A 9724-nucleotide genomic window follows, 5' to 3' on the forward strand; every position below is an offset into this window, starting at 1 on the left:
ATCTACACGTGAGGATTAGGAAGCAGATTTGCTTCTTTTTGCATTTGCCCGACAGCAGAGTGGGAGGTCTTCCATGAAGCCTAGGCAGAAGAGGCATGGCACGCTGACCTGGCGTAGCAGGTTAGGCATGCATGGCATACATGACACAGAGGTGGGGGAGTGGGCCAGCCCCGCACTGATGTTAGGGGTGCCAGCTCCACACAGTGTAAGGCAGTCTGGATCTATAATGCCCTGGTCAACTACCTCCTCATCCTTAAGGTCCTTCAATTGCCCATGCCCTGGAACCAGGCCATAGATCTGCCCTGGGCTCCTCTGGCCCTGCATTCTGGACAGTGCTGCCCACAACCCAGGCTGTCTGGACACCATTCTCCTTCTCCACTTCTCCCCCACCCCTCCATGTCCTCACACTGGGATGTAGGGGAATGCTTTGTGAGGAAGAGACGTGGCTCACTTTGAAATGTTGAAGCTGCTAAACTTTTCTTGTTTTTAATAAAGAAAACCTGTTAAACATTGCTCTTGTCTCAGCTTGGCTCCTCTTCCCATTGATCCAAACCAGCAAACTCTGGAGAGGGCAGTGGAGGTATCTGAAATGGGAAAAATAATCTGGGTGGTTAGGATGGGAAAGGGAAAGGGGGCTGGGGTCAGGGAGAATGCCCCAGAGGCCAAACTCAATGAGCACAAAACCTTAAAGGGGAGTGTATCAGGGCAGAGGGAAAGCTCTGTTTACCCTTTCCTGATTCTTCTCATTCCCCATGGCTCAAGGAATGGTAACCAGTGAGGAATAATCAGCACAACCTGGGATGTTCTGTCAGTAGTTTAAAGGCATGGGGGAAAATCCCCAGGTGCAGCAAACCTAGGCAAATCCTGGGGAGCAGCCCAGCAGGACACAGACTTACTTGTGATGACTGATGACTGACAGCTGGCAGACAAGCACACTGACTGGTCACCAGCAGGACCTGCAGGATAATAAAAGACCCACTCTTACTTACTGGAATGAGGAGCAGAGACGGAGGATCCTAGCAGTGGCAGACCTAGACAAAGGTTGAGAGAAGGATGTGATTCCTAGATTTTCTGTTATAAGTTACTTTTATTGCTGAACTCATATCAACATTAAGGTGGATGTAGTGGGAGTGTGGGGGAAGGTGATGCTCTGTGAGGGAGAAGTAAGGCAAACTGGCAATACAACTTTGACTGTTCCCTTAAAGGGGCCAGTATGAGGAATCACTGAGGGACTAGTGAATAAGCAATCTTATTAACGACAAAGTATATAAAGGTGAATTGCCTCTCTCTGTAATAATACTATTGAGCAGCAAGTCATGGCAGGTGAGAAAGTGAGGTGGGGATCACCTACTGGCCAAAGATGGTCAGGGGAAATAAGGAACTTGCACCAGCCCCTGGTCTACTCATAAGGAGGCATGGGATACAAGGGCTTTAGACCTAGCACACTAATTCCTGGACTCAGGTGTGAAGACCAGGGACTTCTCCACATAAGAGCTGGAGAATTGGGTAATCCCAGACCTAGCACCCATCTAAGAAATCTAGTGGTTCTCATAGATGCATGTTATCTCCTGTCCCTGACCTCAGTGTTCTCTAGGCCACCTGGGCCTGTGGTGCTGTCAACCAGGGCAGGGTGCCAAGTGCCCACATATGTACCTTGTTTTCACACTGCGTTTTCAGAGTAAAATAAACTGTTTAGTAGCTTTCCATGAGTGCAAGGAGGAGGGGAGGCTGTTTCAACACCACTGCTCTGGCCAGCTCAGATGGGCTCTACTTCTCCCAGAAGCTAAGCATGGTCGTGAGAGATAGGCAAGGGAGGTGTGAATAAGGCAGATTTACATTCCCATAGAATGGCAGATGGGCTGCTAACCACTCAAGCCCTGGGGGCAGGGAGCCTGATGCCTTGGCTGGGGTCCAGGACACAAGGGATGGAGGGAGGAGTGCTGGGGGGACTTGTCTGCCCAGTGCCAAAAGGCAGACACCCCTTGGGGCCCTATGCTGTGAGTAGTCACTGTGGGGAAATTCAGCCTCCCCTCATGCCCCTCCATCCCTGCACTTCCCCCCACAATACCTTTGGGCTTCTTGGCTATAATATCCTGAGAGAGGGCTATGACCATGGGGGTGGCTTGTGGCAGCTGCACCCTGCTAAACTCTCCTTCTTCCCCTCTTCTCCCTAGGGGCCTTGTGTTATCCCCAGGGCCTAGGTCCTCATCCTGGCCACATGGAGGGGGCAAAGCATGCCCTCCTGGCTACACAGCATCCTTGCTTAGGGCATGACTCCTCATCAGAAGTAGGAGGAGGGCTGGCCCTGGGTTCTGAAGGTTGTGTTGCTGCAGCAGCATCTGCTGATCTGGTAGTGGGGGGCAGGTGGGAATTCTGTGCATCTGGGAAGCGGGCAGTGAAGTGTCAGAAGATTGGGTCTGGAATACTCATGGCAATAGTGTGGGGAATGGTGTCCTGGGGCCTATGTGCTTGGCCGCAGTCCATGAGGTTGAGGACTGGGGCTAGGGCTTCTGCAAAGTGGAAGGTAGTGGCTTAAACTCCAAGTCCTGGGTCCCATTTCCATGGTAATGGAGCTCTCTTCTCATTTCTGCGTGCTGTGCTCTCTACTCTTGGCCACACCCAAGAAGATATCAAGGGCACTCAGGTCCAGCAGTAGGTGAAACTTGGCTTCTACATCTTATGATGATGCAGGGAACATCACCAATGGAGGAGTCCTCGTGAGCCAGCTCCAGCAGCTGCCCTCTTGTCTTACAGCCCCTGGGGACCTGCTCCTGGACACCCAGTTGTCCCATTGTCCTGTGGCCTTTCTGCACCTCCTCCTCCTCCAGTGGTGTCCCTGCCAATGACTCTTCCCACCCATCAGTGGTGCCATAGGTGTGTGGGGTCTCCGTGACCTTGTCCTTGGTACAGAAGCCAGAGAGTATCTTGTAGAAGGGCATAGTCTGCCTCTTGGCTACAGACTTTTTCTTGATGTCATGCATGTACCTATACTGTAACTTCATTCATTTAATCTTTGTGTGGCATTGCTCCCAATCCCTTTGTGACCTCATGCATAATCTGCTGGGTCATGTACTTGAAGACATCCCTGTTGCAGTGCTCTTTCTGGATCTGGTGCTAGGTCTCCACCTCACCCCAGATGGCAATGAGATACCTTAGCTGCCCATAATCCCAACTGTATGACCAGGGATTGTTAGTTGAGGAGGATGGCATACAGTGTGTAGTCTTCACCTCCATGGGTGGGTGAGAGTCTGGCTGTGATGGGGTGGATGGAAGGAAGGCTGGAAGGTGGATGGAAGGCTGGAAGGGTGGATGGACTGAAAGAGCAGAGGATGGGTGAAGATGAAGGTGCAGGTCCTGATGCATGGCTTCCTGTTCATTTCAGCTGGGTATGACCCCTGTTCCAGAATTACCAAGGCTCCATTGGTCAGGCCACCTTCATAACCTTGAAGTTTCCAGGGGCTTCCAGAAGGCACCCTTTGATGCTGGCAATGCCCTATGCACCAGCCGGGAAATTTCCAGTGTCTTCTACCTTCAACATGGAGGAGACTGGCCACATCTTACCTGCTCCTAAAGTTTCCAGGAGCATACATCTGCTTGCCTGGCTTCAATGTTCAGTGCCCCCCTCCTACCCTAGTACTCTGGGTCCCTTTACCTGGAGGCCAAAAAAGCTCCCCAAGTGCCCATGGCCTAGGGTACCTGCCAACAGTGGCCAAGCCATAGAGGTCACAGGGTTGCCTCCATGCAGGCCTAGTCCCAGTGTTCTGCTCCCTGTCACCCCGACCCACCATAAGTGAGCTTCCCAAACAATTGTGTGTGCTAACATTCTTATAAATGAAAGCTCAGATTCTGCAGCATAATTCTGCTGCAAAGAGTAAACCTGGCAACTGCAGAAGTGCAAAAGTAAAAGCAAACAATCTATAAATGTATTTATAATCCCAATTTACAGTTTTTGTATATTTGGATTATTAATCTATAAAATAATTCCTCAATGTTGTGTGTGTGTTCACATAGCTCTAGTTGTTATAAATGTAAACCATATAAACAATAGTTTCCTTCTTTTTCTCAGGCACCAGGCAGTTTGATAGATAGTAATGAAAAAGAAAAAAGAAAAAAAAGAAAAGAAAAAAGAAAAAAGAAAGAGTGAGGTGGGGCAGAATGGCTTTCCCAAAACATTTAATTTTTCATATTCCTATCCTGTATAATGTGTGTGTTATGCCTCTACCGATTCATTTGAGAAATCCCTGAGATATAGAACCAAACTTTGACCAAAATGATCTGCCTCACAAATTTATGATTCAAGATTTTAAACTGCATCTCAAAACAAGGGAGGGAATAATTAGAAAGGTAATACATGACAAGTTGAACAAGGAGTGACAGTAATCCATGGGGGAAAAAAACAAAAAACAGTCACATCTTTATTAGGGCTATGTGAAGCTTTGGTCACTAATTTGATTCAGAGGAGATTTGGCAGCCAAATCTCCAAATCCAAATTGAATCAGGAGACCCATTAATCTTTCTGAATCAAATCAGAAGCCTCTGAGAGATTCGATGATTCGGCCACAGTTTTGTGTGGTTTGTTTTTTGTTTTTGTTTTTTACATACTTCAAGGTACCAGGCATGGCTCATGAATGCTGAGATGGTGGGGCAGACAAAGTGTCCCATGGGAATGCAGGGAAGGGGGAGATCCCCTGAGCACTTGGTGGCAGATCCAGAAATGAAGCAAAAGTACTGGTGCCTCCTGATTCTGCGGGGAGGACACCCAGGGTCCCCCCGCAGCTGATGACTGAGCCAGAGGGGCGGTCCACTGCCGAGCCGATGGGCGGCTCCATCTGCCCCACCATCTCAGCGTTCACAAGCCATGTCTGGTAACTCAAGGTACTTAGAAAAAAAAACAAAACATATAAAGTTGTGTCTATGGCTGAATTGCTGATTCTCTGAATCGGAATCAAATCTTCAGATTTGGCCAAATCAAATCGGGACACTGATCCTAATCAGCAAATCAAATCACTGTCCCCTAAATGGAGCTGAATCTGAATCCAAATCAAATACTGCCTGTTTCACACACACTTAATCTTTATGATAGATAAAGCTTTTTAGGCCATTTTGTTTGTCAACTTTTAATATACTCCAGCTTTTTTAATATTATATTGGTATCACACTATGCTCCTAGATTTGTTGCCTATTCCTTCCTTTGGTTTATAACTGCACATAATTTAAATAGAAAGCTTGTCTGTTTGTTTTGTATTTTTTCCTGTAGAGATATGACTTGTCAATAAAAGCACGCTCACCCCATTTGAAATCTATATATAGCATTTCATACATTCAAGGGAAGTAGATACATTCTTTTCATTTCAGGAACAGTCCTTTGTGTCATTTTTTTTTTTTTTTTTTTTTTTTTTTTTTTTTAAGAGTCTGGATGAGGTTGAGAAATAAAATCAATAACACTTCAAAAATGTGTCCCATTTCTCTGCTTTACAATAGCTCCAATATCAGTAGCAAGAGACCTGCAAGCTGAGGGGAGGGAGAGGCAGGGGAGGAATTTATTTCAAGCATTTGAACATGGATGTCCTAATCCCCCCCACTTTTTTTCCCCCCAAAACTTTACTGCCTTCAGCTACAGTATTCTTCTCTGAATGGGAATAGTTCTGACCTTGAATATTTAAATAATTAAAAAGCCCATTTTAATAATTTTCCAGCTGTCAATCTATTTTTTTGCAGTCACTGCACTTTATTGTTGAAATTATGACCCAGAGGACTTTTAAATATACAGCACTGTACAACCTCATGGTAAGTACTGTGATATAATGTTCAAGAGAATAAAGACTGCTGCCCTTAATAAATTAAATGAACATTGTTCAATCATTATTCTCCCAGGTGTTTGTAAGTTATAGGGCAGACACAGTCATTAGTGCAGCTTGTACAGGGAAGTCTCGGTAGATAAAAAGTTCATAAAGGCCTTGGATGACGTTTTAGAATGCTTGACTTAATTTACATTGATATACCAGTTCAAGGTGATATATGTTCAACTGGTGCCTACTTGAGAACCTAACCTAAATCTAAACATGGCAGGATCCAGTTCTTTGGCAGATTGTCTCATTTTATCCTCTTTGACTTTTGTCAAAGCAGGTGGCTCTCTCTCCACTCCAACTATTTTACTCCCCACTATATTAGATAATTATAGGGTCGTTAATATTAATCATTTCAGCTTTTCCAGCATTTTCCACCAGTTCAAAGGTTACCATAACCAACAACATAGGGCTGTACCCAGAGGCCAATATTCTCATTTATCTTCATAAGTGTTATTATCAAAATTTGGTTACAGGCATGAAATGAAAGCTATTTTGTTCTTAAGAAACTAATCCTCAGGAGCTGCCTTCATTAATCCTCTAAGATTTCTTTGATGTCAAACAAGTATAAGTAATTAATTTTTAAAAGACATTCAAGAGCCCACCTATGTTGGAAACCTCATGTGTCTTGTGGTTGTTGTTAGCTTTGTGTATCCTTGGATCTGATGAGTGCTATAGATGATAAATAAAATTGCACACTTAAGGGAGACAGTGTGGGAGAAGAATTTGGAGGGAGAACATTCTGCCACCCGCCTCCCCCAAGTTAGCCTAGAAGAAATTCATTGGCCTGAAATTCAGCAGGCCATGAGTTCTGGTTTTATCTCTCTGTAATGGGAGGGCAGTCAGGGTTGCCGTGATCTCCCCTGCCGCCTCCTTTACCATGCCAAGCTGCTGACTAGCACCCTCCAATTCTCACCCGCCATGACTTTGATCTATATAATCTATATATATATTTATTAATTATAGGGAAGCTGCCTTTCATCCTCCTTGCCACGGTTCTGTTATCAATAGTTCCTTTCCTGTATTGGGGTTCTGTGCACCCCAGCCTTATGGGCTACGCATGACTCCAACCACCCCTGTACCTCGCAGATGCGACTGATGTTGTTCTGTCTCTTGCTGCCCCCTCTCTCACGGGGGCTTCTCGCTGCCCCCTTTCTGGGGCTGGGGTCAGTGTACCCCAAATGCTGCACCCTCACTGGTGCTGGGGTCCCCACACTGCTATGAGTCCCCTATGAGGCCTCCTCCATCCCCTCTTAGCCTCACCCAGACCACCGGTTACAAACAGCAAACAAAAAACAAGCCTCTGGGCTACAACACAAACTCCAGCCATCCGGCTATAACATTAATCCAGCCACCCCTAGGGTGCTCCATCCTTTACCAGTCTCAACGGCTGATGCATTCAGGGCTCTTCCCTCTGCTCGCTCAAGCAGAGCTCCTTCCCCCTTGTCTGCCAGCTGGGAACTGCCTCCTGGCCTCCTGCCTGTGATTTATATAGGAGCCAGGCCCTGCCCCTTGTCAGCTGGCTAGGCAGGTGTGGGTCATTAGTTCTCTCTAGTTGCCTCAGCAACCAGCACCTGAGGAGTTATCCCGGCTCTCCAAGTAGCAGGCACCTTAGTGCCCTGCTACAATCTCCTACAGCTCTTCTTATGAAATGAGTCTTATTATCACTACTAGGCTACTTCAAGCAAAGTTAGGAAAAGGATCCAGGTGACTAATATGAAAAAGCCACGTCTCATCCACTAAGTCCCCCTTATCTTCCAGAGTATATATGCCAAATTTATGTGCCATATATTTGTCACAACCCAAAGTTGTGGTTTTTTGTTTTTGTGTGCTTTGGCACCGCTAAATTATTTTCCTGCCAAATTGCAGCTCCTTTGCACGGTAGAGGTTTCTGTTGCAATAGGAGAACCTGCGTGCAAAAGAGTATTTCCCGCCGTTTATACCTTCTTTGCATGGTGCATTTCTTTTGCATCATAGTGATGCACGGTGCAAAGGAGTTCCCGCCATTTGTATCCACGAACACCAGGAGGAGACTTCACGCTGTGTGAAGATCTCTAAGCTCTGCGGATCCTTACGGACCCAACGCATTTCTTAAGAAGGCAACAGAGGTCTAAACAGCCTGTGGCCTCTCCCCGTCGCCGAGCGCAATCCTAGACGTATCCCTATCCTATATACTCAATTTTCGAACCCACGGAGCTTTAACAACTCCGGGGCCTGAGAACCGAATAGAGCCCGCGGAGCTTCGACAACTCCGTGGGAAAGAATTGCCGAACCCGCGGAGCCTTAACAACTCCGGGGCCCAAGGACTGAATTTGTTGTAGTCCTCCAATGAGGATTCAAGCGGAGCTGAACCTGGAAACTGTCCAGCCTATACCGCGACCATCTTGGGTGTAAGTAAATAATCTTTGAATCAACCACTAAGCCTCTGTGACTAATTCTAGCCTGTGCGTTCCTTACTGCCCCACGGTCTCTTCTGACCCCGTGTGCCCGGGCTGCTGGCCACAGCCCACGTGTGCAAAGACGGGTCCACATATCGCTCCTGGCTCGCACATGGCGACATGGGTGGGACCGGGAGGCGGCCCGCACAATATTGTGATTTCTCTTTCACGACACAACACAATTGGAATCTACTATTGAAATATGATGAAGGCCCAAATTTAGGAGGCATTTTTAACATGTGAGTGATCTGAATATCATATTGGAAGAATTGGCTGACCTGAAGATCAAAACTCTGTGATCCTAACGCGTATCAAGGAAGGTATTTCTGGTGGAGATAGGTTAGTATCAATGCTTTTGTAAAAGGCCTTGGCAAGGCCTCATCTGGAAAACAATTCATCTATGTACAATTCTGGTTAGCCATGTTCAAGAAGATGAAATCAGATTGAAGATTCAGCCTATCTGAATGCCTTCCAGGAGCAGAAACAGAGGTGCTATCATAATCACAGGTGTGGAGGTTCTCTCTTATGAGAAAAGACTGAAAGAACATAGCTTGTTTAGCCTAACAAAACAAAGGGGATACTGTTGCTATCTTTAAATATGCCAAAGAGAGAAAAGATCTATTTATACTAGAGGACAATATCAGAACAAAGACAAATGGCTATAAACTGACAATCATTTTCAAAGACAATGCAAGAGGGTAAAAAACAAGTGAGAAACAGCTTTCAGAAAAGAATAGTAAGGCACAAAGAACCTAGATAGTTTTAAGATAGACCATGACCAGTTTATGAAAAAGATGGTGTGACATGACTGCTAGACACAGTAAATGTCCATGACCTGAAGATCCCAAAACTGCTTTCCAGACCTACATTTTAAAGTCTTTCCCTGGTGTCTTTAAGAAAACCTAAGACTCCTTATAGCCAACATTATGCTGTTATGTCAAAAGTTGTGTTAAACTACTTATCAGATATAACCTATTTATGTTAAAAATTATGTCTTTTGGTCAGGTAGAAAAGTCTGTCTCTGAAAATTCTGGGTCCAAACTCTAGTCACCACTCATATAGAAGAAAATAGATATCATTGTGTAAATCAAGATTGACAGAACATATATGAACAAAGGGACACATTTAAAGTTGACAGTAATCTTAATGACAAAATTTCTTGTCCTTTTAGTGCTTGTTGCATCTTTAATACTCTTAAAATAATGTGGAGGGGGGTGCATTTCTATATCCATTCTTAAGTTATTTTGAAGATCCTGAAGTATTTATAACTTGTTATACCTCAAAGTTTTAGGTGAAAATTGGACACTATTGCAATCAGGAGACCCAGAATTCCACTGTATTCAGAAGAAAGTTTTGATTTTCTTTAATATTTGCCTTATTTTATTCTTATTATTTGAGGTCAGTTGATGGAACTGTTCTTTTATCAGTGAAGAAGAACAG

At 45.3% G+C, this 9724-nt stretch overlaps 1 long non-coding RNA gene across 1 annotated transcript; it reads right to left on the bottom strand.

The window, feature by feature from the left end:
- Window positions 1-494: 494 nt before the first annotated feature.
- Window positions 495-7299, bottom strand: LOC112550475. The gene is made up of 3 exons (XR_003094351.1): window positions 7225-7299; window positions 897-956; window positions 495-584 (listed from the first exon to the last, which is right to left on the bottom strand). It is a non-coding gene; the product is annotated as an uncharacterized LOC112550475 (long non-coding RNA).
- Between the last annotated feature and the right edge of the window lie 2425 nt (window positions 7300-9724).

Source organism: Alligator sinensis, unplaced genomic scaffold (assembly GCF_000455745.1).
Source record: "Alligator sinensis unplaced genomic scaffold, ASM45574v1 scaffold7_1, whole genome shotgun sequence".
Classification (NCBI taxonomy): domain Eukaryota; kingdom Metazoa; phylum Chordata; order Crocodylia; family Alligatoridae; genus Alligator; species Alligator sinensis.